Source organism: Myxocyprinus asiaticus, chromosome 20 (genome assembly GCF_019703515.2).
Source record: "Myxocyprinus asiaticus isolate MX2 ecotype Aquarium Trade chromosome 20, UBuf_Myxa_2, whole genome shotgun sequence".
In the NCBI taxonomy this organism is placed as follows: Eukaryota; Metazoa; Chordata; class Actinopteri; order Cypriniformes; family Catostomidae; genus Myxocyprinus; species Myxocyprinus asiaticus.
Genome location: NC_059363.1, coordinates 20637820 through 20663515, shown reverse-complemented (window position 1 = coordinate 20663515; position 25696 = coordinate 20637820). Strand labels below are relative to the sequence as shown.

The window sequence follows — 25696 nt, the reverse complement described above, 5'->3', positions numbered from 1 at the left end:
AAATCAATTTTTAAAACTAACCCATCAAACCTACTGCCAAAAAAAAGAGTAGGCCAATCCCTTATGAAATGGCCTTAATTAATCTCTGATTAACACATCCTGTGAATCCATTTATCTCTCGCAATGCCCTTTTCTCTCTCCAATGTCTTCCTATTTCCCCTTCTCTCTCTCACTCTATCTCTTTCTCTCTCTCTCAACCTACTGTAATCTATCATTAACAATATCCATATATCCAGTCCTCCTGCCATTCGAGCATATTCAAACTCCTATGATCGGAACATCCAGCTGGTACTAGAGGCATCTGCCAAGAGCATAAATGTAAACGATCAGTCGTTAATGGCCCTCTAACGGTAACGAGGAGAATGCATGAAGCTGCAAATCTATCCCCCACTACTTTTGAAAGACATCCCATTTTTGCTGCAATCTGAAACAGAGCCATCTACCTGACAACCGTTTTGTTACCATTTACAGAAACACAAGTTCAGCATCCCACCACCCACTCTGAGTTCACAGACCTCAGAGACCATATAATCGCAAACACCAACCCACAGAGAGAGAAGAGATTTACAGGGTGAATGCATTACATTTCATAGATTGTATTAAATTTAATGTAAAAATCATATATATCCCATAATTTATAATTTTCTGATCAACAAAACCCTCCTCTGCCAATAAGGGGACCCTACGAGTAGCATGGTCCATCTTTGCCTAACATCATGTAAAGAACAAAGAGTGATTTGTTTTGTCTCCTTTTTGTTTCCTTTAACTTATAGGTCCACATAGAATCTATGCATGCCGAACAATTCCCCTTGCGTGTACAGTTATTAAATATTTTTTGGCTAATTTGATTATGATTTTGGCTATCAATTTGGACTCTCAGCTCAGTTTAACACATTGTACCATGTTTAAATACATTCCATATTTCCCCCCAAAATCGGAACAGAAAATGTGAAAAACGTCTGCAGATTCCATCTGGGCCTGCTTATAACTTATATTATTATCTCTTTAACTTACAGGATATTGTTATTGTTCCTTCTTGTATATATTTTGCTATAACTAATTATTTAATGGTTCTTATAAAGAACAGTGAAAAATAAAATAATTAGGCAAAACAGTTATCTCACTACATAAGGATTTGGTAATAAAACGTACCATTATTTTTAATGGAGTATTCTTTTTATTTAATTCTTTATTTTCATGCCAAGTTTCAAACAATCAAGGAATGGTCATTATTTAAAGGAATATTCCAGGTTCCATACAAGTTCCATACTCAATTGACAGCATTTGTGGCATAATATTGATTACTTCAAAGATATATTTTGACTTGCCACTCCAAATTTCTTTAACAAAAGCAAAAATCTGGGTTACAGTGAGACACTTACAATGGAAGTGAATGAGGGCCAATTTTGGAACGTTAAAATGCTCACTTCTTAAAAAGTATAGCCACAAGACATAAACAATATGCGTGTTAACGTGATTTTAGTGTGATAAATTCACTTACTAACCTTTTTTGTGTATAGATATAGGCAATTTTACAACTTTGTTGCCATGATGATGTAGTCAACCAACACTAAAATGACCGTAAAAATGAACAACTGTACAGCTCATATAATACATGAGTTTTAACAGAAGAATTAATGTGTGCTTTTATAAAATTATAAGCTTCAAGTTTTTGCCTTTAAACCTTCAAACAATTGGCCCCATTCACTTCTGTTGTAAGTGCCTCACTGTAACTCGATTTTTCCTTTTTTTTTTTTTTTTTTTTTTTTTTTAAGAATAGGAGGGACGATTCGAAATAATGTTTTGTGTAAGGAATTAATGCAAGTATTTACATGCACAGAAATAGAGATAATCATGATGAATGGATTCCAGATGCTAATTTTAATGTATGCAGCCCCGCTCAGTCTTCGACAGCACACAGATGCTCAGTTTCGCCATGCCGGCAGACGAAGTGACGGGGGTGCTGGAAGCTCATTTGCATGCCGAACAGTTATCTTAATGTGGATATTTATTTTAATTTAATTTCTTACCCGCACATACCGCACAGGAGGCTTTTGTGGCAAAGTCACGTTAACCTATGGCTAGTTAATATTCAGCAGACGAACTTCCCCAGCGCTTGATGAATATTCATGAGGTGGGCGAGGCCGTCCTCTCACTCCTCCAGCTCCATTACGCTTGAGCGGACATGTTTACTTCTGCAAGCACGAGCCGAGCGCACGCGGCCACTGTAATCATCGTCATCGCCCTGCAGCTCGCTCTGTGTGTGACACTCGCTCAGCTCAGTATGGCAAACAAGCACGTTTTGCCCAGCAAAGAGCGCTCTCTGAAGGGCAGGGAGGAGAAAATGGTCGTGGCAGGTAAATTACGTCTCTTGAAATTTTGCTGCCACGTAGCAGGTCATCTGAAAGTACATTTACGTTACTCATGCATTTCTTACCACGTTCCTACGTGATACTGCATCCGGGACATTATCAGGTTCCATCGCCAAACTTCCACATTCAAATGAAAACCACGGTAACCGTAAAACCAAGCCAAAATACCACCACTACCACAATAATTACCACCGGTATTTTTTATAATAGCTGAATGACAATGGTATTTAAGCGGTAAATATGGTTACCATGGTAATTTTTTGTAAAGGTAAACATTGAAGATTTCTTTCTTTTAATAAACGTACCATTACTGTGAAAGGAATGTAACATTACATTATTACAGTATGATATGATATAATATAAAAATGGCAATTAATGATAAATGTGTGATTGATTTAGCAATAAATTCAAACGTTATTTCTCTCATATGGCTAAGATGCTGTTTTGAGGATCAGTGCTTAAAAGGATAGTTCACCAAAAAATGAAAATTCTCTCATCATTTACTCACCTTCATGCCATCCCAGATGTGCGTGACTTTCTTAAGCAGAACACAATCGAAGATTTTTAGGAGAATATCTCAGCTCTGTAGATGCATACAGTGCAAGTGTATGGTGATCAGACCTTTGAAGCTTTAAAAATTACATAAAGGAAATAGAAGTAATGCACATGACTCCAGTGGTTAAATCCATATCTTCATTAGCTAAGTAATAGGGTGGGTGAGAAACAGATCAAAATTATGTTCCTTTTTACTCTAAATCTCCACTTTCATGTTCACATCTGAAAGTCATATATGGTGCCTGTTTAGGTTCACTTTGACATCTGAAATTGAAAGATAAAGGGGAGATTTAGAGTAAAAAGGAATGAATCAATATTTGAGTACTTTTCACTATAATTGTTTACTTGCGGTTGCTCTCCAATGCATGTTCATGAGAGGCCCGAGTACACGCAGCGTTGGCGTGTTCAAATGAAAGCAAAACCAATTAAGCTTGTGAACAGCGTTCTGTTGCAAATAAACCGAGCTGCACTTCCGGTTGTATTGTATCAGTTCTTGTGTGAACTTGCCAACAAGTTTCAGTTTTTCCCACAGGATTTAGTGAGACTTCATTTTTCTGCATTCAGGATTGGATCGGGCCCGGTCAACCACGTTGCCTTTCAAAGTATACTCTTCTGAACATCCAGCTCTTTTGATACTCTTCTCCTCTTCTTTAGCCTTCATGCACATTTTACCTCCCAGTTCTCATTACAGCAATGTGGTAAAAATATTATTTAAATTGTAAAGTATTTATAAATCGTAGTAGTACTCCTTTGCTACTGCCTTTCATTTTCGCTAATTTTAATTTAAAAAAAATGTGTGTAAAATAGCATTTTTTTTTTTTTTACTGTAATACGTTTTCATGCGACATTAATGAAAATTATCATTGAATACAATCGAAATAGTTAAAGGAATAGTTCACCCAAAAATGAAAATTCTCTCATCATTTGCTCACCCTGGTGCCATCCCAGATGTGTATGACTTTCTTTCTTTTGCTGAACTCAAATGAATATTCCTTTGAAGAATTTCTCAACTCTTTTGGTCCATACAATGCAAGTGAATGGGTGCCAAAATTTTGATGCTCCAAAAATCAAATAAGTCAGCATAAAGTAATCCATAAGGCACCAGTGGTTAAACTAATGTCTTCAGAAGTGATGTGCAGGTGTGAGTGAGAAACAGATCCATATTTAAGTCCTTTTGTACTATGAATTCTCCCTGCTCAGTCAATCTTCACTTTCACATTCTTCTTCTTAGGGCAGATTCACTAAACAGTTGTGCCACTTTTGTGCATGATATTTTGAAATTGTGCTGCATCTTGAGTATTTAAATGAAGTAATTGTCACTCATTTCTATGCAAACTAGGCTCATTGTAGATTGCGCTTCATTCACAAAAGTTGCCTGGTGCAATTTAGATTGTGCTGTTACTGCCAAATGAAAGTAGGCAGCAAAAATGAATTTTATTTAAGAGAGACGTTTGTGAACATTTTCAACCGATATAATCATCAAATGATGGAGAAGAGCATTATAACCTGACATATTGTATATCCAGATGTGTGGTGTCATCAAGTGCACATTCTGCCTGTTTAAGAGATGATCCAGACATCTGGATTAAAGTGATGATGTACAGTCCTGTCAGGGTATGTCAAATACAGTGGTCTGTGGCATCCTTCGCTATATTGCACTCAGAATCGGACCGCAAGATCAGAATTGCGTGTGAAAATTGCACTCAGCAGCGATTTTGTGGGCGTGTTTGCGCCATTGCCTTATCTGCATAATTTTTTTACTGAATCGGGTGCTAAATCAGTGCAGAGAGCACATGCAAAAATGGTGCTATTACTGGCCGTAATTAATTCTTAGTGAATCTGCCTCCTTGTGTTTTTGGTGATTCACATTAAGGCTGCAACTAATGATTATTTTTTTCAAGTGATTAATCTATCGATAATTTTTTCGATTAGTTGATTAATCCTTTGGTTAACTTTCTAATAAATAATAACCGTAACTTTTGCCATTAATCTTTCAACATTTTATTCAAACATTTTCTCATAAAAATACTTAATTTACAGATAAAAAATTCCCAACATAAAAAAATAAAGTACCAAGAATTAAAAGGCATCTATCAGTAATACAAATGTCCATGAGTCCAACATAAATTCAGCCCAACAAAAATAGTGCAACAACAAAAAAAAGGATTTTAGGGCATCATTCACTTTAAAGAATGTCCATAAGTCCAACATAAATTCAACCCAACATAAATTGAGCAAAAAAAAAAAAAAAAAAAAGATTTTAGGGCATCATTCACTCAACATACAGTGGCATCCTTTTTATGAAAAAAAAAAAAAATCTTGCACACAGCTTTGCCTCTACCTGAGACACAAAAACACACACAAAATAAAATCAGTGACATATTTTAGCATGAAATCTGTGAATGAGCTTTTACCTAATGATACTATTCATCACAAAAGTTAAGATTTATGCAGTGTAGGCCTAATTAGGAAAGGTGTTGTTTACTATATTCTGCCATTAGTTACCGTGAATAGTGTTGAGTATGATTTACTTCAATGGCTAGTGCCAATTGTAATCGGAAATGCACTTGTATTATTTATTTGCAAAATGTTGCTTACACCGACTTAAAGCGTAACATTAATGTAAATCTACATAGTTTAGTTTCATAGGTCTATATGCGCATAAACAAACGGCTTACAACTTACATCTGCTCTAGGGAGTCTTGGTTGAGTTTTTGTGTGAAACATGACAGATAAGGAGGCAACGACAACTCCCAGGCACTGGCTACCAGCCAACAATCTGACAAAACTCGCTCTAATAGTCCAAATTACTGCTGCTGTCTCGTCGTTTTGAGGTCGGAGAGCCCAGGATGTTTTCTTTTGAGATGCTTGTGCATAGCACTTGTGCTGCTGTGGTAGGCCATTTCACTTTAACAAAGCATGCAGAGCACCATTTTACTAGGTCTCTGTTTAAAGAATTCCCACACTTTTGATGATCGGGTTCGAGCTTTTTGGGTTAAAGTCTCATTTCAGCATGCCCAGGAGCCGGAGCCGTCATCATTGGGGATGCACGTAAACAGTGCGATGCATTCAACGCAAATCGACATATTTAAGTAATCAACGTCATCGATTATGTCGATGCGCCGTTCCGGCCCTAATTCACATTCTTTATGCATATCGCCCCCTACCTGGCAGGGAGAAGAATTTTTTTAGCTAAAAAAGGACTTAAATATTGATCAGTTTCTCACCCACACCTATCATATCACTTCTGAAGATATGGATTAAAAAGTCATATGGATCACTTTTGTGATGCCTTTATGTGCATTTTTGGAGCATCAAAATTTTGGCACCCATTCACTTTCATTGTATGGACCTACAGAGCTAAAAATATTCATCTAAAATTCATAATTTGTTCTGCAGAAGAAAGAAAGTTATACACATCTGGGATGGCATGAGGGTGAGTAAATGATGAGAGAATTTTCATTTTTGGGTGAACTATTCCTTTAATGGAAAATGTCCAGGTGCATTACAGTTATAAGAAATGAGGAATATAAATGTGCTTAAATTTGCTGAAAATAATATTACAATGCCAAAAATCATAAAAAAGTTCCTAAATGTAGGCTTTGTTTTCTTTATGTGAAAAATAATTCCATCCATCCATCCATATGAAGATTACAAAGTCACATGACCTCCTTTTCAATATTTTTCACAAAATTTTGGCCCACTCACTCATTGCTCCTCCCTCCAGCTTCTCAAATGTTTGTATTTTCCAGGATACAAAAACTTTATCAGCTCAGAACTATAAATTCAGTGCATTGTTTTACATGTCTGCTATGGTTAGATTCAAGGATCATAAAAATTGCATCACAATTGGCTTACACAAAATAAAAAATTAATGTCTTTTTTTAGATAACAACTAGACAGTTGCTACCTGCTCTTAATTCAAAAACATTTGAGTGAACAGTCGTTAATAAATAATGCAAGTTAATAATCTCCTTTTAGATATAAAAACAAATCTATCAGGCAAATTTTTTTTTATGTAACCATGGCAGTTTTGCTGGCCTGGTGCATCCTGGGAGCTCTGGTGCCCTAGCAGTGTCCAGGGGCCCATCTGTGCATTATGCGCATGAAAGCTCCGCCCCCGTCACGCATTCCCGGCCCTTCTGTCGAAGCAGCTCGCTATCACGACATGGCGGAAGCTTCCGGGCCTCTGCATCTATGGGGGGTGGAACAGGGTTTTGGGGAGGATGATCAAACCTTACCTGCTGTTGCCATCCTGGCACAGTTTGGCTCAAAACAGCCTGAGAAAATTAACTTATGTCATCACCACAGTCACACCTCTCTATATAAATGTCTTTATTAGCTGTGTTTTTTAATGAGACAGATTAAAGTATGTACAGGACAGTTTATACATAATCGTTGTTTTTTTATATTTATATTTTTGCACAGTATTTGCGCACAAATAATATAAATCCAGTTTAATTTTTTGTATTGTATTGTCAGCTACAGAGCAGAGCAGCTTGGGGAGTACCTTTTCAGAAAAAGAGTAATGCATGAAATATGTAGTTCTGTTCATTGTGGAATGGTGTAACACCTTACTACTGTTAGTTTTGACTAATGAAGGCCTTGTTTGGCGAAATTACTCTTCACTTGTGCATGTATCTTCTGTAGTAAAGTGCATGCTACCTCAGTGCGATTTAAAGAGCAGTTTTATGTGACCTTGGGGAGGTTACTGGGTGGCTGCTAGTGGTTTTTCAATGCAACCTAACATACACAGAGAGGAGGCACATTCCACCATGGTCAGGCTGTAGTTAAGAGCTTCACTCAAGGGCACGATTGTGACAGAGGAAAACTGTAATCAAAGTAGCTCTCCAGTGAGTTTCCCCTGCCTGAGATTGAAAGTGTATCCTTTGTGTTAGTAGTCTAGATCCCAAACACTTAAAATAAGATACTCTAACTACAGGCTGTCCAGAATAAATCAACAATTTACTTTTTTCCTGTATTAAGAACAATTCTATGTTATGGACAAATTTGAACCAGCGTGCAGAACTAAAATCAGCCATTGTATTGGGTTGGCGAAATTCTGTCAGCATTTACTAACCGTCATGTTGTTTCAAACCCATATGAGTTAAGCCCAAAGTATACTTCGGTTTTGACGTGAACGCTTAACATTTGCATACAGTTGAACGCTAGCCTTTCAAAGTATACTTCATTTGACTGCGCATACACAGGCAATGCTGTGTTAATGCATGTACACTATGACTGCTATGAGATACTGGACAATTTCTCTTCAGTGGTTTATACCCATAAAGATTTATTTATAGTCCTTCAGACTCGAGTTACACAAAACCAGGTATCTCCTGACATGATCATGTGCGCATTCACTGTTGTTGTTTCTACCTTCACCTCGTGTTGTTTACCAGTGATTACATCTTCTAGCGCTTATTTGTGACCAATTTATTAGTGCAAATAATTCCAGGCAAATGTGTATTCTGTGTGTTCAGAGTACGCGCTGTTATAAAAATTGGGCCACACTCGTTCAGTGCTCGAGTACTCTGCTGATGATGAAATTTGCATCACGCGTGTGGACCCACATGGTTAGCGTTCGCATCTGACCGAAGTATACTTTGGGCTTTTCATGCCGTGGAGCAAAAAAGGAGATGTTAGGCAGAATATCTTTATGAAAAAAGATGCAATAAAGGTGAATGATGACTGAGTCACATTCTGCCTAACATCTCTTTTTGTGTTCCACAGAGGAGAGAACGGGTCATACGGGTAATGTTCTCTGAATGAGTAAATGATGAGAGAATTTTCATATTTGGGTGAATTGTCCCTTTAACAAAACCATATTCATCAGTGCAACAATGGATATTTTTATACAGGTTTTGATTTCAAGCAAATAGACAAGAAGAGATGGTAGGCATAAAATAACCGTACTAAAGGACACCAGCCCGATTCTTTCCCATCTCTCTCCATCATTTAGACAGTTGGTTCCATCAACCATATAATCATTACCAAATTTGGAGTTTGTTTCATTTGTGTCCATATGTTTTGAAAATGCTGTTTTCTACTATTGTGTCTGTCAGCTTATAGTTGTTCTCTGTGTCTCGGACATCAGAATTCTGGAGGTGTTCCTCAGATTACGTGCACTATCTTGCAAACTGTAGCAATGAGGGGGGCCCAACCTCACCATAGCAACCGGAAATAGTTGCTTGGATACAGGTTTGAATAGAAAGTATGGTATGAATGCATCAGCTGTCGCCTCTAGGGGACATACAGGCACTTGAACTTGTCAGTGACTCCAGTGTCTTGGGCTGATTTAAGTTGACCCAGCATGAGCTGGTGCTGCAGTGGCCCAACAGATTTGTTTGTGAATGCACAATTTTTAACAAGAATATAAAGGCCCAGTGGTCAAGACTGAGATTATTTAGATTTTTCTTCATATTCAGTGTCATAAACTCAGCAGGAAGGCCTGCATACACAGTATAGACCTAGGTTTGTTCATATTGTTATACTTGAAACAGGGGACATGCTTTCTTTGAAGCAATGTTTTACTACAAGAAAAAAATGGCTAGATTGATATGAAGTGAATCTATATTTTACATTAATTATTTTAAATTGAACTAATAGGATTTCAATTACAATTAAAATAACCAGTGCTGGTTAGTAACAGATTACATGTAATCTGGATTACGTAATCAGATTAAAAAAAATTAAATAAAGTACTTGTAATTGGATTACATTACATTCTAAAATACTCGTAATCAGACTACAGTTACTTTTTATAGATTATATGATTACATATTAACATGGCAACGGCAGTAAATTGTTAATTTATTGATCATAATAATCATTCTCTTTTTATTTTATTTTTTGTTTTTATCTTTTACATTTTTATTATAAATCAGCACACCGCTGATATACGTTCGGTAAATCTTCAAGTGTTTTCGGAAGAAAGGATGAGGGGGAGGGTTGTGTGTATTGCACTCAGAACTAATCCTTGCTACTAGCCAGTCAAGTGAAGATGGAGTGGTCTACCTCAGAATTTAACCACTGGATCTATAGAGATAATTAAAATTTTAAGGAGACACTGGGCAAAAACATCACTGTGCAATGTAAACTCTGCCTTCCAAAAGTTAATATCCTGTCAATTGCGAAGGATTTTACATCAAATCTAAAAAAGCATTTTGATGTATGTTTGCATGTTTTTTTAACTTTACATCACAAATCTAACCAACTCAAACACATTTTTTCAATTATTTGAATTATCACTCTGTGTGTAATATAACCATGTGTCAAAATGTCTTTTCACGTCATTTCATATTCAACTGGATTAGCACCATAAAGTTAATTTTAGTTCCTTAAATTGCTTTTGTAGTCGGCTTCAAAAGTGTATTTGAATGCACTTTTGGTGTAGTGATAGCTTTGAGATGTTTTTTGACACTGATTAACAAATATAACTGGTCTGATCTCTTACCGCACAAGGATGCTGTTTGTAAAATGGCGAAATTGCTTGACTACATTTGTGTTAATCTGCCCTGGGAACCTGTCCATAATTTTAGAAACTCCAATAAGAAATGCCTGTTAAACTCAAACATATTTGAGCCTGTCATTGATGGAGGGCCTAGACCTCTATCAGCATCATGGGGGAAAACATGAAAATATAAAAACTTCATATTTTTACATTTGCAATAATTTTTCTGAATTTGTGGACATAAGCAAAACTCAAACAATTAAACCATGCAGAATTAGGTTGAAAGTAATCCAAAAGTAATCAAAATAACCACCAAAATTTCTGTATATGAGATTACGTTACTGATTGCATTTTTTGTCATGTAATTTGTAATCAGTACCTGATTACAATTCACAAGTAATTCACCCAGCACTGACAATAACAAATGGCTAAATTATCACCAATTGGTTGAGGAACCATGTTTTTGATCTCTTCACCTATTCTAGATATACACCAATTTGAGAATTGTCAAGATTTAGAATTGTCTGAATCACGTATGCAAAGAAGATCTCATTGAGTGTCTGTATCAGAAATTCTCCGTTCTTATTCTCATGTCTTGAATGTTAGCAATATTTGATCAGTTGTAAAAGCTATATAAGGTGCCACAAGGTTTAGGCAAAGTAAATAAGGACCCAACACATGAAATCCATCCAACCAATCAGAATTCATCCATTCCTATTTATGTGGGCATGTGCTGCAGAGTAGTAGAAGCCTCGTGACTGCAAAAGTGCGGGTGCCAATCACAAAGGGTCCTTGGGTCAGGAGAGAGTTGTCAACCATGGAGAAATGGAATGTTTTGAGGGTTTGTTGTGCAAGTGGAGGGTCATTCCAGTGGCATGATGATTGACAGACAGACCTTCATTTACATATTCTGGGGGGAAAAAAATTATACGAATAATGTTTTTGATTCTGCGTGATTTCTGATACTTGACAAGGCGATTGTTTTTCCCTCCTTTTTTTTGGAACACAATGCACTACAAATTAGGTCCATTCTTTCTAAAGTTACGCAAAAATAAAATCCAACCGATCCAACAAAAAGTCCACTTCTGGTTCTTTTGTCAAGCTCATCCGCCTTCCTTTGCCTTACTTCCTTTTTTACCTCTTTTTCCCTTTGTCTACGCTGTCCTTTGTCGGCAAAAGGTTTTGTGGTGTTGGCGAAGGCGTCTCTTGGCACAATCACAGGGCACAGCTAAAGGAGGCAGACTGGCACTTCCTGGACCCATTCCAGAACTCCTCGGGAGAAATACCCACTGCTGTAGATGGTGTGTATGTGAGAGAGAGATAGGTAGAAAAGATGGGGAGAGAGAGAGAGAGAAAGGCATTATGGGAAGGTGACGGGAGGAGGTTGGAGAGGTAGAGAGAGAGAAAACACTTGTTTTTCTGTGCCAGAGCTTCTGTGGATGTTGGTTGTGTTGGTGTGTTCTTGGCCGGGTTCACTTTTTTCCAGTTTGTTTGTTTGTTACGTGTTTTCTGGATGGAGGGAATTGCACGTTAATCTGCTGTCAAACGGCACAAAGGAATGAAAGACAAAAAACATGTGGTTCCTTATTTTCACCACACTCATCTTTTGCACATCACTCACTTTTATTCCTCTGTCCATTCCTGTCTACATCACTCTTAAATACTTTTGTCCTCCATTTCTCAACTTCTTTGCATGGAAAAATTATTTTTCCTTTTTTGCAGATCCGCCCTGGCAGAAATTAGAAATGGCATAATTGTATGCTTGGCTGGCAGGTCAGTGCCAGGTGGTCTGTTCGAACATAGTGAGATCTAACAAGAAAATGTCTGCAGAGGTGTGTGTGTGCGCGTGCTTGTGTGTACAAAAAAATCATCACCTCAACAAGAATAAAGTAAGCTTTGCTTGTCAAGGTGACAAAACAAGCTGTTCTTTTTTTTTCTTCTTGTTTTTAAAATTTGCCTTTTTTTCTACCTGGTTGTTTTTGTCTCTTAGTTGTTTGCCTGTCATCTTGTTTTCTTGAATGTTAAGCAGTGTTCTTTGTTGTTGAATGTGCTTAATATGCAAAACAGGTTAAACAAAAGAAATCAAAAACACTGTGTTCTTTAATGTTGACCTGTTTGCATTCCTTTAAATCGCTGAAATACTTAAGACACCTTTGTAGATTTTTTAAATTTCTGAAGAAAATGTGAATAATGCTTTCCCATGCAAAACTAGCCACCACAATTCAAGGGTGTTGTGGGTAGTTACTATGGCTTCACTAGCTGGTTGTTAGGGGGCTAGGGGTAGGGATGCACCGATCCAGTACCTGGATTGCTATTGGCTCTGTTACTAGCATTTTTAGATGGATCAGTTATCGGCACGACTAGCCCGATCCAAATCCGATACTGTGTGTTAGTCGTGTTCATTACTGTCAAGCTCCAAAAATTGCATAAAATACCATAAAAGCACCGTTAAAGTAGTCCATATCACTCATGCATTTTATTCAAAGCCACCTGAAGAAATGCGATAGCTTTGTGAATAACAAAAGGCTGTGTTTAATGAGTAAATATGTAGTATGCATGTGCAGCACGTTAGTGAGTGCCGCTGCTCTGTTGACCCACATATATAGCACGCGCAGGCTGGTGTTGCACTCGAGCTCCCAGAGTGGTGCGCAACATGCGAGCGCTCCTCACGAACATCTCAGATGTAGATGCTCAGTAGTTCGGTTTGCTTATAACATGCATTTAGAATGGCACCAGAGGACCATGTCACCAGATTTTGAATAAGAAATGAATTAATCTAATGTGAACTAGCCCAACACAGACACTTACAGGACTTCCTGAAGTGTTCTAACCATCAAAATAAAAGCCTGAGGGCTTTAAAGTTAAAGGTTCACGTCTGAAATACTGTATATTACCATTGTATTATAAAATTCTAAAGTAAATAATAATAGTAATAAGGAGGTCACGTGACGCCATGCAAGAAGCAGATTTGCTAAATATTTAATTATTTTCACGTTATAATCTGGTGAAATTTGATACACCCAGTACACATTTGCCCTTTGTTGCAAAACATGGCAAAGAAGTCAAAATCCTCGGGCTCTGGAGACATTAAAAGACACTTACGTGTTCAGGATGAAAGCCCCGACAGGCCTACAGACCGGGGACTCGATTTGGATGGCGCGGCGGCAGAGGAGATCCAGCGTCATTTGTCCAACGTGTCGGTGATGCTGACAAGGTTCTTGCTGACTTGGAGGATCTCGCTGTAATACGTCGATCGATTACGGCAATGGAAATAAAATTCTCTGAGTTGGTTACAAGAGTGACTGATGTTGAGAGACAAATCGATTGTCTGGAGTCTTCGGAGAGGGAATTAACCGCTAATCCGCCTGCGACCAAAGTTGATTTGGAACATGTCCTTGAAAAGCTTGAAGATCTTGAGAATAGAAGCTGCAGGAATAACATTGGAACAACGAATTGTTGGAATTCCTGAGCATGAGGAGGGCAGAGATATGGTGAAATTCCTAGACGAACTTTTCTCAAGTCTGCTCGACATAACAGGCCATAAACTGTAAATCGAGCGAGCTCACAGAGTCCCAGCTCACAGATTTGCTGAGGGAGACAGGCCCCGATCAATCCTGGCCAAATTTCTGAGATCATCCGATTAAAGATCTTGTGTTGCACCAGGCGAGGAGCAAAGGGAAGCTTTCTTGGAAGAACCATAATATTTTCTTGTTCCCGGACTTTTCGAGTCCGACGAGAGAAACTCGATCGGTTCAAGGAATGTAAGAAACTCTTACATCAGCGAAAGATCACTTTTGCTCTGATGTTTCCGGCCAAACTGAGAATAGAAACGAAGGACGGTTGCAAAGTATTTACATGTCCCAATCAGGCAATGTCTTTTATAGAATCAATGGGTGAGTAAACCATTGGGTGTTTCTCATGTGAGTGGGTCGACTCACTGTACTTACTTTGGCTTTTGAGGAAGCTGGGTGTCATTTGGTTTCTTTTTTCTTTTGCGTCAACTATAAAGTTGACGGATTGTGTAAGTCATGGTATATACTTTTATGCGGCCTCCGAGTGAATTGACTCGACCATCCAGGGAACCGGGATGCTGGTTTCGTTTCTTTTTGTATTGGTTCCGCCTAGTGGCTGGAGCTTGTTCTATTCAGTAACACTCCTTTGGAACAGCTGTGGATTAATCTGTTCGTTCTTCGTGCTTATTCCTCCTGCTGGCTGGAGTTTGTTTTGTTGAGTATTTTTATGGGACATTGGAATGATTACGTCATCCGCTGAACTCATAACAGCTGGCTCACTGAACATTCGTTTGTCTGTCCGAGGAATATGAACTGTTTTATATCAGCTGGAATTTGTTTTGTGGAAGATCACACCTTTGAGACAGTTCTGTGAATGAATCTACACGTTCTTTGTTTTCATTCTTCCTATTGGCTGGGGTTTATTTTACAAAGTATTTTCTGTTATGTAATTTTGCCTTACAAGTCACAAATTTGTGAGGCAAAATTGAGCAATCCGATGGCAAGGTTGTCGTGGGGGCTCGTGTGCGTTCATGGACCTTTTGAGTTTAGAGGGATTTTGTGCGCGGGGTTAATGCGCACGTTTTTCTTTTTTCTGTTTGTTTTGTTCGGGGGGAAGTTTGGGGTTTGATTGTTTCACTAATGTGGAATATGGTCTGTATAATTTTGTTTTTGACACACAATTTATTTTTTCTACTATATCAAAATGTCAAATGTTAATATGAGTGGACTGTCTTTCTCCACATGGAATGTAAATGGGTTGGGGCACCCCATAAAAAGAAGGAAGGTTATTACTTCTCTTAAGCGTAAGAAATATGAGAGTGTTTCTTCAAGAAACACATCTCTCCCCACAGGAAGCTGAAAAATTGGGGAAGATATGGGGTGGACATGTTTTCTTTAGTGCTGGCTCAAGTAAGAGCAAGGGAGTCATTATAGTGATGAATAAATATCTACAATTCAAATGTCTCAAACAGACTAAAGATAAATTAGGGAGAGTCATTATTGTTTTAGCTGAAATTCAGGGGCAAAGGTTGATTTTGGCTAATATTTACGCACCTAACGCTGATGATCAGGGCTTTTTTATAGATCTTGAAGGGATGCTGCAAACCGCTGGCACCCCTCATGATATAATATTGGGAGGAGACTTTCATCTTTTGATGGACTCAGTCCTTGATCATAGTGAAGCAAAAGTGTGTAAGCCCCCTAGAGCAACATTGACGCTTCACAGGATGTGTAAAAATCTTGGTCTTACGGATATTTGGAGACTTTTGAACCCATCTGGTAGGGACTATACAGTCCATAAGATTTATTCTAGAATAGATTTTTTTTTTTTATATCCAAATCCCTCATTTCATCTGTTGTTGATTGCTCAATTGGAAATATCTTAGTCTCAGATCATGCTCTGGTGAGTTTAGTGGTGTTGCCACATATAGAGAAAAAGAAATCATATAGTTGGCGTAAAACTTTTTTAATGTGTCCCTTTTGCAAAATCCTGATTTCCAACAAATGCTAAAGGCTGAAATCATTGTCTGTATGGAGACCAACTGGTCCTCAGTATCTTCAGTGGGCGTGGCTTTATGAGTGCGAGGCACTTAAGGCAGTTCTTAGGGGTCGGATCAAACAGTATGCCTCATTCACCAAAAAATCCAAAGCACAAGAACTTGTGGAGTTGTAAGGAAATATTAAAAGTGCCGAAGCAGTGCTGAAGCGCCGGATGTCATCTGATGGCCTATATTGAAATATAGATATAATACTATTTTGTCGCGGAAAGTGGAGTTTTGGTTATTCAGGGCAAGACAGTCATACTTTGAGTCAGGGGACAAATCAGGAAAACTTTTGGCTAGATATATAAAGCAGAGAGAGTCTTTTTCTGCCATTCCCTCAGTGAAATCTGCTGGTGGTGAAATATTTACCTTGGCCATTGATATTAATAATGCTTTTAAAGAATTCTACTTTGATCTTTATAGTTCCATGTCTTCGTCTACTGATGAGGATATTAGGAACTTAGTGGAACCATTAGATCTTCCTAAACTTAGCAAAGGAGTTCTCTTGATTCTGAGATAACCTTGGAGGAGCTTGATGAGGTAATTAAGGCCCTGCCTACAGGCAAGGCTGAAAAAAGTTTTTCAAATCTTATGCTACAGAACTGGCTCCACTTTTGATAGAAGTTTATACGGAATCATTAAAGAATGGAAAGCTTCTGCCAACCATAACACAAGCCCGGATCAGTCTGATTCTTAAAAAGGACAAAGATACAAGCGAGTGTAAAAGTTACGTCCAATTTCCCTGATCCAGTTAGACGTAAAAGGTTTGTCAAAAAATTCTGGCTAATCGATTAAGTAAAGTTATGACATCACTTATACATATAGATCAGGTGGGGTTTATTCGGGGCCGTAGCTCTTCTGATAACATTAGGCGTCTCATCAATATCATGTGGTCAGTAGGGAATGATCAGACTCCGGTCGCTGCAATCTCACTTGATGCCGAAAAGGCATTTGACATGGTAGAATGGGATTATCTTTTTAAGATTTTGGAAATGTATGGGTTCGGGGGAACTTTTATTGGTTGGATTAAGCTACTTTATAGACACCCTGTAGCAGTGGTACAAACAAATGGACTAATTTCAGATTTTTTTACTCTGGATAGGGGCACCCGGCAGAATTGCCTTCTTTCCCCCTTATTGTTCTGTCTTGCCCTGGAACCATTAGCAGCCGCGATAAGAAAGGAGGATGATTTTCCAGGGGTGATTGTGGGAGGCGTGGCGCATAAGCTTCTGCTTTACGCAGATGATATTTTATTATTCGTCTCCGACCCTATTAGATCTATGCTTTGCCTCCACAGAATTATTAATTCCTTTTCCAAGTTCTCAGGATACAAAGTCAATTGGTCTAAATCCAAAGCTTTGGCTTTGACAGCGTACTGTCCAGTAACGGCTTTTCAGCTGGGCGCCTTCCAGTGGCCCAAACAGGGAATTAAGTATTTGGGAATTTTATTCCCAGCAAATTTGTCTGATTTAGTCAGAGTTAATTTTGATCCATTAATAAAGAGGTTTTTGAATGATGTGGACAGGTGGGCTTCATTACATTTATCGATGATTGGAAGGTTAATGTTATTAAAATGAATTGTATTCCAAAATTCAACTACCTGCTACAGTCTCTCCCTGTAGATGTCCCCCTCTCTTATTTCAAGCAATTTGATAGCATAGCGAAGTCCTTTATTTGGAATGGTAAGCGTCCCAGGTTAAATTTCAATAAGTTACATAGGCCGATTGACAATGGTGGGTTAGGCCTACCCAAGTTTTTGTTTTATTATTATGCATTTGGTCTTAGACATTTGGCTCATTGGTCGCTTCCACCTGAAAGAGCCCCTCCCTGGTTTTGTATTGAAAAGGAAGTTCTTGCCCCTATCTCGCCACTGCAAAGCCTTTCGATCAAACTAGCCGGAGAGGTTAAGTTGCACCCCGTTATTTTGCATTTGCACTCGATATGGACAAAAGTGTCCAGAGTGATTAATTCGGATATTTATTTAAACGTAACCTCGAGCATATGGCTGAACCCTAAACTATGTATTAATAAGTCCCCTTTCTGTTGGTCAGATTGGATTGTAGGGGGGTTAATGCACTCGGTGACCTATATGAGGGTGGAGTATTGAGACCTTTTTAAAATTTGGTTCAACATTTTGGCATTCCCAGATCTCAGTTTTATAAATATTTACAGCTTCGCCACCTAATCTGCACTGTTTTTGGGAGTGGCACGCACCCTCCTAAAGTGGCGAATACTCTGGGAGTGGTGATTGCTGCTTTTGGGAAGGGTCATGAGGCATCAGTGTATTACTCCCTGCTAATTAAGAGTCTGGGGGATGGAACTTTGAATTCTCTCAAAAGATTATGGGAGAAAGATCTAAACTTGACATTGGGGGAGGGGGTGTGGACTAGGATCCTAAAAAACGTCAAGTCTGCATCTAGAGATGCAAGGGTGTGTCTGATGCAATTTAAGATTTTGCATCGATTTTATTGGACCCCCTCTAGATTGTATTGGCTTGGTCTTAAAGACACTCCCACCTGCTGGCGATGCCAATCAGAAGACAGGGACACAACCCATGTTTTTTGGGGATGTGTTGGGATACAGGAGTTTTGGTTGAGGGTTCAGAGCTTTGTGTGTCCTGAATATAGATGATAAATATATAAAAGCTGGGTCCTAACCTGCATTATGATTGGCAGACAGGTAATTCTCAGGGGATGGAAGTCAACTGATGTGCCCTCATTTCATGAATGGTCTGCCGAGATGGGCAGGGTAGCAGCATTTGAGGTGGCATGTAGAAGGCTAGGCAACCTGGATTTGTACATCAGGAAATGGGGCAGCTATTTAGCCTTTTTGGAAGGCTCTTGGGGAGGGGCAGTGGAGAGAGACTATTGTTTTTCATTTGTATTTTTTTTTTTTTTTTTTATGTTTCTAAACATTTTCTGCTGTTTTATTGTCTATATGTGTGTCTTTGTCAGTTGGCTTTTGACCACTCGGATGCTTGTTTGTGTCAGGTGGGTGTGGGGGGGTGGGGTTCATGTTCAGTGGGGAAAAGTTGTGATTTCATGTGGTTTGATTTGCTGCATGGAATCAATAAAAATTGTTAATAACAAAAAAAGAATAATAGTAATAGTAGTAATGATTTATTATTATTATCATAATTATTTGTTTAAAAAATTGCAACCATATGACTGTTCCAAAAAATAACTGTGAATGAAAAGTGGACTGATATCTCACTACCAAAGTGAACAAAAAATAGATCTGAATCCTTTAAAGTCCAGATACAAGTTGAAAAATTTATGCAAAAAAAAAAAAAATAAGTATTTTCTACTGAAGACTTTCACTTGAATTACTGTTAATTTTGCTGCTGTATTATCCAGTCCGGGTACGGCATGGGACCCATCTTTATGATGGTAGCCCGTGAAAGGAACAGTGGTGCACTTCTTCTCTTTGGACAAGAGAGAACAACCCTCAAGCCCCCCTTGCTAGGGTCACAGCTATAAAGGTTTTTCCACCACTCTGTAAGAACCCAGAGTTTAATAGATCCCTTTTTTACCTCTTTACTATTATAAGAAATAGGAAAAAGAGACGACTCGTTTGCCGTGAGTTGCGACCCGTGTCGGTGGAGGAAAAGATCCTGGTCCCTGAAAAATGTGGTTTGCTGCGGACCCCGTTATTTCAGCACGGTACTTTGGCTCCTTCTTCACCTAGGCGGGAGGTTGGAATGGCTCGATCCAATCAATTGGCTGGTCAAGACTTGCCCTGGGACTGCTCTGTGTAGGGTAACTGAGCATCATATATTTCTCAGACTCCTAGTAGGCATTGGCTAAGAGTCAGTCAAGTAAATTGAGCAACTTGTTGCTCAGTTTGCTTGAGTATGTCATCCCTGTATCCCTGATGCATAATCCTTTGGAGATCCGCGGTGCTGTACATCCCTCTCTTTTGGGCTCCAAGGTGGGTTGGGAGCAGAGATGATGAAACTCAACAAACCTCAAAAAAGCGTTTTTTGGACTTGGACACTGATAATACTTCAGAAAACAAATGTGCCTCTATACCGAATAATGATGACTGGCCAAAATGTATCTTTATTGAAGCTACTGCTCCAGACTTTCCGATCAGCAAGCTTTCCCCTTTTGCTATACAATAGGGTATTGCAGGAATTGCAGGTACAGTAAAAGAAGTGAAAAAGCTTCGATTTGGTCAAATTCTTGTGGAGTGCAGTAAAAAGGCCACTGCTGAAAACTTAATACATGCCAGCACATTAGCTGGAGTACAGATAAAGACCTTCCCTCATCCAGTTATGAATTACAGTAAAGGAGTAATCCGCACTAGAGAGCTGGATGACGTGGATGAAGAATTAACACATGAACTCAAGACTCAAAGAGTAACAAATGTTAAAAGAATAATAATCAAGAGAGAAGAGCGAACAGTCAAAACTAGTACGTACATCCTCACTTTTAATAAACTGCTATTTCCAGAAAAAATTTGAATTGGATACCTAAGTGTTCCGGTGGACCTATTTGTACCCAACCCTCTACGGTGTTTCAACTGTCAAAGGTATGGACACGGATCCAATGGCTGCAACAAAAACAGTGTGCTACTAAGAGAATCAGTTATCTTGAAACAAAGAAAATGGTGGCTGCTGTCCCTGTGTTTACTCTGAATAAAACCTTTGCCTCTGCTGCAAAAAAAACCTGTGAAAACAATATATTGCCAGACAGATATTACCTGGATGCACAAAGATAAACCCCAAACTATAAATTACAGTAATACTCCCCCAAAGACGAAGAATACAGGAGCAAATAAAAACAATAGAAAGGCAAGCTCTTCACAATCAAAAGCACCCCAGGACGAAACTTCAAAGACCAGGCAAACTAGAGATGTGGAAATGAAAGAGAGGGAACATCATAGTAGAAGTCCGTCCCCTAAAGGCAAAATCAGACCAACTGTCCCTATTCTTCCTAACAGGTAATGGAGAATGTTATCATCCAATGGAAATGTCGTGGTATCAGGGCTAATTTTACAGAACTACAACGTTTAATTGCAATCACCAATCCTCTAGCCATATGTCTTCAGGAAATACAATTACCATCAGATTGTACTCTCTCTTTTAAAAATGTTAAAATTTTTAATACCTTCAGTCCCAATGACAAGCAGGCTTCCGGTGGTACAGCCATTTTAATAAGAAATGATGTGATCCACTGTCATATAAATATTAAAATCAACGTACAGGTGACAGCAGTACGACTGACTCTGCAGAAAACCATCACAGCTGTTTCTATCTACATTCCTCAACTCAAACTTGACAGACACGGACCTAGATCACCTTGTTGCTCAGCTCCCTGTTTTTTGTTTTCAGAGGAATGAAATGGCAGAAGAGGTTGGATGTGTTGGATTAATATAAAAAAAGACTAAACTGTGTATTGCACAAAGTTATTGCTCAATGGGGCAATTTAGCTGTTCATGAGATGGATAGCCTGAGGGAAAAATCTGTTCCTGTGCCTGACGGGTCTGGTGCTCAGAGCTCTGAAGCGTCAGCCAGAAGGCAACAGTTCGGGTAATGGTCAGGGTGAGTGGGGTCCAGAGTGATTTTTACAGCCTTTTTCCTCACTCTGGAAGTGTATAGATCTTGAAGGGTGGGGGGGAACCAATAATCCTCTCAGCAGTCCAAACTGTCCTTTGTAGTCTTCTGATGTCTGGTGTCTGAACCAAACCAGACAGTTATTGAAGTGCAGAGGACAGACTCAATGACTGCTGAGTAGAAGTAGCCAGCTGTTCAACCTCCCTTCTGTATGCAGACTCATCGTCATCTGGGATGAGGCCGATGACAGTGGTGTCATCTGCAAACTTCAGGAGCTTGACAGAGGGGTCCTTGGCGATGCAGTCATTGGTGTAGAGGGAGAAGAGTAGTGGGGAGAGCACACATCCCTGGGGGGAACTAGTGCTGATTTTACAGGTGCTGGAAGTGAGTTTCCCCTGTTTCACAAGCTGCTGCCTGTCCGTCAGAAAGCTGGTAATCCACTGACAGATAGACATGGGAACAGAGAGTGGGTGTAATTTATTCTGGAGTATAGCTGGGATGATGGTGTTGAAAGCCGAACTGAATCCACAAAAAGGATCCTTGCATATGTCCCTGGTCTGTCCAGATGTTGCAGGATATGATGCAATCCCATGTTGACTGCATCATCCACAGACCTGTTTGCTCGATAAGCAAATTGAAGGGGATCTAGAAAGGGTCCAGTGATGTTCTTCAGGTGGGCCAACACCAGTCTCTCAAATGATTTCATGACCACAGACGTCAGGGTGACATGTCTGTAGTCATTATGTCCTGTGATTTTTGGTTTCTTTGGGATGGGGATGATAGTGGAACGTTTGAAGCAGCATGGGACTTCACACTGCTCCAGTGATCTATTGAAGATCTGTGTGAAGATGGGGGGCCAGCTGGTTAGCACAGGATCAAAGACATGCTGGTGAGACGCCATCTGGGCCTGAAGCTTTCCTCATCATTTGTTTCCAAAAGACTGGCTCACATCATCTTCACAGTTCTTAAGTGCAGGTTGAGTAGCAGGAGGGGGGTTGCAGGAGGTGTTGGTGTTTGTGTGAAGTGAAGGTCAGAGTGGGTGTGGGGTGTGAGATTGGGCCTTTCAAATCTGCAGTAGAACACATTCAGGTCGTCAGCCAGTTGTTGGTCCACCACAGGTTTGGGGGTAGGAGTCCTGTAATTTGTGAGTTGTTTCATGCCACTCCACACTGATGCAGGGTTGTTAGCTGAAAACTTGTTTTTCAGCTTCTCAGAGTATCTTCTTTTAGCCACTCTGATTTCCTTGTTCAGTGTGTTCCTGGCCTGATTGAACAAAACTTTATCCCCACCCCTGTAAGCATCCTCTTTGGCCTGATGAAGCTGCCTGAGCTCTGCTGTAAACCACGGTTTGTCATTGTTGAACTTTAAATAAGTCCTTGTAGGAATGAACATATCCTCACAGAAACTGATATATGATGTAACAGTATCTGTGAGCTCATCCAGGTCTGTGGCTGCAGCCTCAAAAACACTCCAATCAGTGCAGTCAAAGCAGGCTTGTAGTTCCAGCTCCGCTTCATTGGTCCATCTCTTTACAGTCCTCACTACTGGCTTGGTTGATTTAAATTTCTGCCTGTAGGTTGGAAGAAGGAGAACCAGACAGTGATCAGAGAGTCCCAAAGCTGCTCTAGGGACAGAGCGATATGCATCCTTTATTGTTGTGTAACAATGATCCAGTATGTTCCTGTCTCTGGTGGGGCATGAAATGTGCTGTTTGTATTTGGGCAGTTCACATGTGAGATTTGCATTGTTAAAATCCCCAAGAATAATAATAACTGAGTCCGGGTATTGTTGTTCTGTGTCTGAGATTTGATCAGTCAGCTGTTGCAGCGCTGTGTTCACACACGCGTTTGGTGCAAAATACACACTCACCAGAGTAAACGAGGAAAACTCCCACGGCAAGTAGAATGGCTTACAGTTAATAAAGAGCGCTTCCCAATTAGGACAGCACATCCTCTTTAATGTTGTTACATCTGTACACCAACTTTCATTGATGTAAAAGCATGTTCCACCACCTCTTGTTTTCCCCATTAACTCCACGATGCGATGCGATCTGAACAGCTGAAAGCCCGGCAGATGTAACGCGCTGTCCAGAATGGCTTCATTCAGCCAGGTTTCTGTGAAGCACAAGGCAGCAGAGTTTGAAAAGTCCTTGTTTGTACAGGTGAGATGTAGTTCGTCCGTTTTGTAAGGAAGAGAATGGAGATTCGCTAGATGAATGCTCGGCAGCTTTGTTCGAAAGCCGCGCCTACGGAGCCTGACCAGTGCACCTGCTCGTCTCCCTCGCCTGCATCTCAGCACGTTTAAACAACACAGCTGCGCCTCCAACTAAAATGTCCAGCAAAATGTCAGAATATTCAAAAACCGGGAAAAAGTTATCTGGTATATGCTGCCGAATGTTCAGCAGTTCGTCCCTGGTAAAACTGACTGGAAACATATTACTAAACACAGGACAAACAAACAAAAACAACAAAAGAACTGAAGAGCTACACACCGAGGCGGCCATCTTGATGATTATACTGGAACGTACTCTGCGATTGACTTAACAATTTGTCAGCCTGGATTGTACTTGGACCTATCATGGAGAGTCTGCCATGACGTCTGCCTCTGTGGTAGTGACCACTTCCCAATCATTGTAACCATCAAAGGAAGAGAGGTAGAAACAAATGTTCAAAGATGGCAAATTAAAAAAGCTAATTGGTTTCTGTTTCAAACCCTCTGTTATGAGAGGCTTGCACAGTTTCCAGAGGACAGCCCTGATGCTATGCAGAATTTTACTAAAAGGCTTATAGCTATAGCTAATGACACAATCCCAAGAACATCTTTAAGTATGAAACGTAGGCGACTTCCATGGTTTGACCATAAAAGAGAGGAAGAAAGCTGAAAGGGTTTTCTTTAGACACCCGTCAACTGAAAATTTGATCAAACTCAAGATGAGTAGAGCACGAGCAAGAAGAATCATAAATGAAGTTAAAAAGGAAAGCTGGAGAAGATTCGTTTCCAACTTGACAACAAGTACTTCAAACCAAATATGGAACTTGATACGGGTAATAAAGGGAAAAAACAATGGCCCTCAAATGCAAAATATCAAACAGCATGGTACACTCCTGCCATCAAAACAAGAAATTGCAAACATTTTAGCAAGAACTTTCAAAAGCAGTTCATTTATTGAGAACTGTCTTCCCGCTTATTTCATGCTCAACAAGAAAAAGAGAAGATTAACTTTGGCTCTAGCAATGCAGAGCCCTACAACCAACCCTTCTCCATGGAGGAGCTACAGCGAGCTATAAAAAAATCCCACGACACAGCTGTTGGACCAGATAAAGTCCACTATCAATTCTTAAAGAATCTACCCCACCTCTTTCTGAAAATGCTCTTTAGAATTTTCAACTCCATCTGGATTTCCGGAAAAATCCCACCCACTTGGCCTGAAGCAGAAATAATACCCATTCCAAAGCCAGTAAAGACCATAGTGATCCCATAAATTATCACCCTATAGCCTTAACCAGCTGCTTATGTAAAACAATGGAGAGGATAGTCAATGATCGCCTGGTCTGGGTACTGGAATCTGAACATCACATAAGTAATGCCCAATGTGGTTTCAGGAAAGGTAGAAGCACTACAGATCATCTTATTTGTCTTGAAAGCTATATTCGTGATGCTTTTATTAGAAAGGAGCATGTTGTAGCTGTCTTCTTTGATCTGGAGAAAGCCTACAACAACGTGGAAACATGGCATTTTAAAGGATATGTATCGAATGAATTTTAGAGGTCACCTGCCAACCTTCATTTAAATTTTTTTATCAAACAGACTTTTTAAAGATAGCAAACACCTTGTCCAATCTACATAAACAAGAACTTGGAGTACCTCAAGGTGGTATTCTATCAGTAACTCTCTTTAGTATTAAAATAGACAGCATTGCGAAAGTCTTTGGTTCTGATGTTCATTGTAGTTTATTTGTAGGCGACACCTGCATTTGCTACAGAAGCAAGTACGTGCATACTATCGAGCAAAAATTCCAACTGAAGATAAACAAAATGGACTCCTGGTCAACTCAGAATGGTTTCAAGTTCTCACAAACAAAAACTGTCTGTATGCATTTCTGTCAGCTCCGTTCGTTGCACAATGAACCAGAGCTGTTTATGGAGTCCCCATCCAAGTCGTTAAAGAGAACAGGTTCCTTGTTATCAACTTTGATAGCAAGCTCT

The 25696-nt window shown here is 39.4% G+C and overlaps 1 pseudogene; it reads left to right on the top strand.

The window, feature by feature from the left end:
- Positions 1–2114: 2114 nt before the first annotated feature.
- The window catches only part of LOC127411433 (mitochondrial peptide methionine sulfoxide reductase-like), a 64434-nt pseudogene continuing 40852 nt past the window's right edge, over positions 2115–25696 (top strand).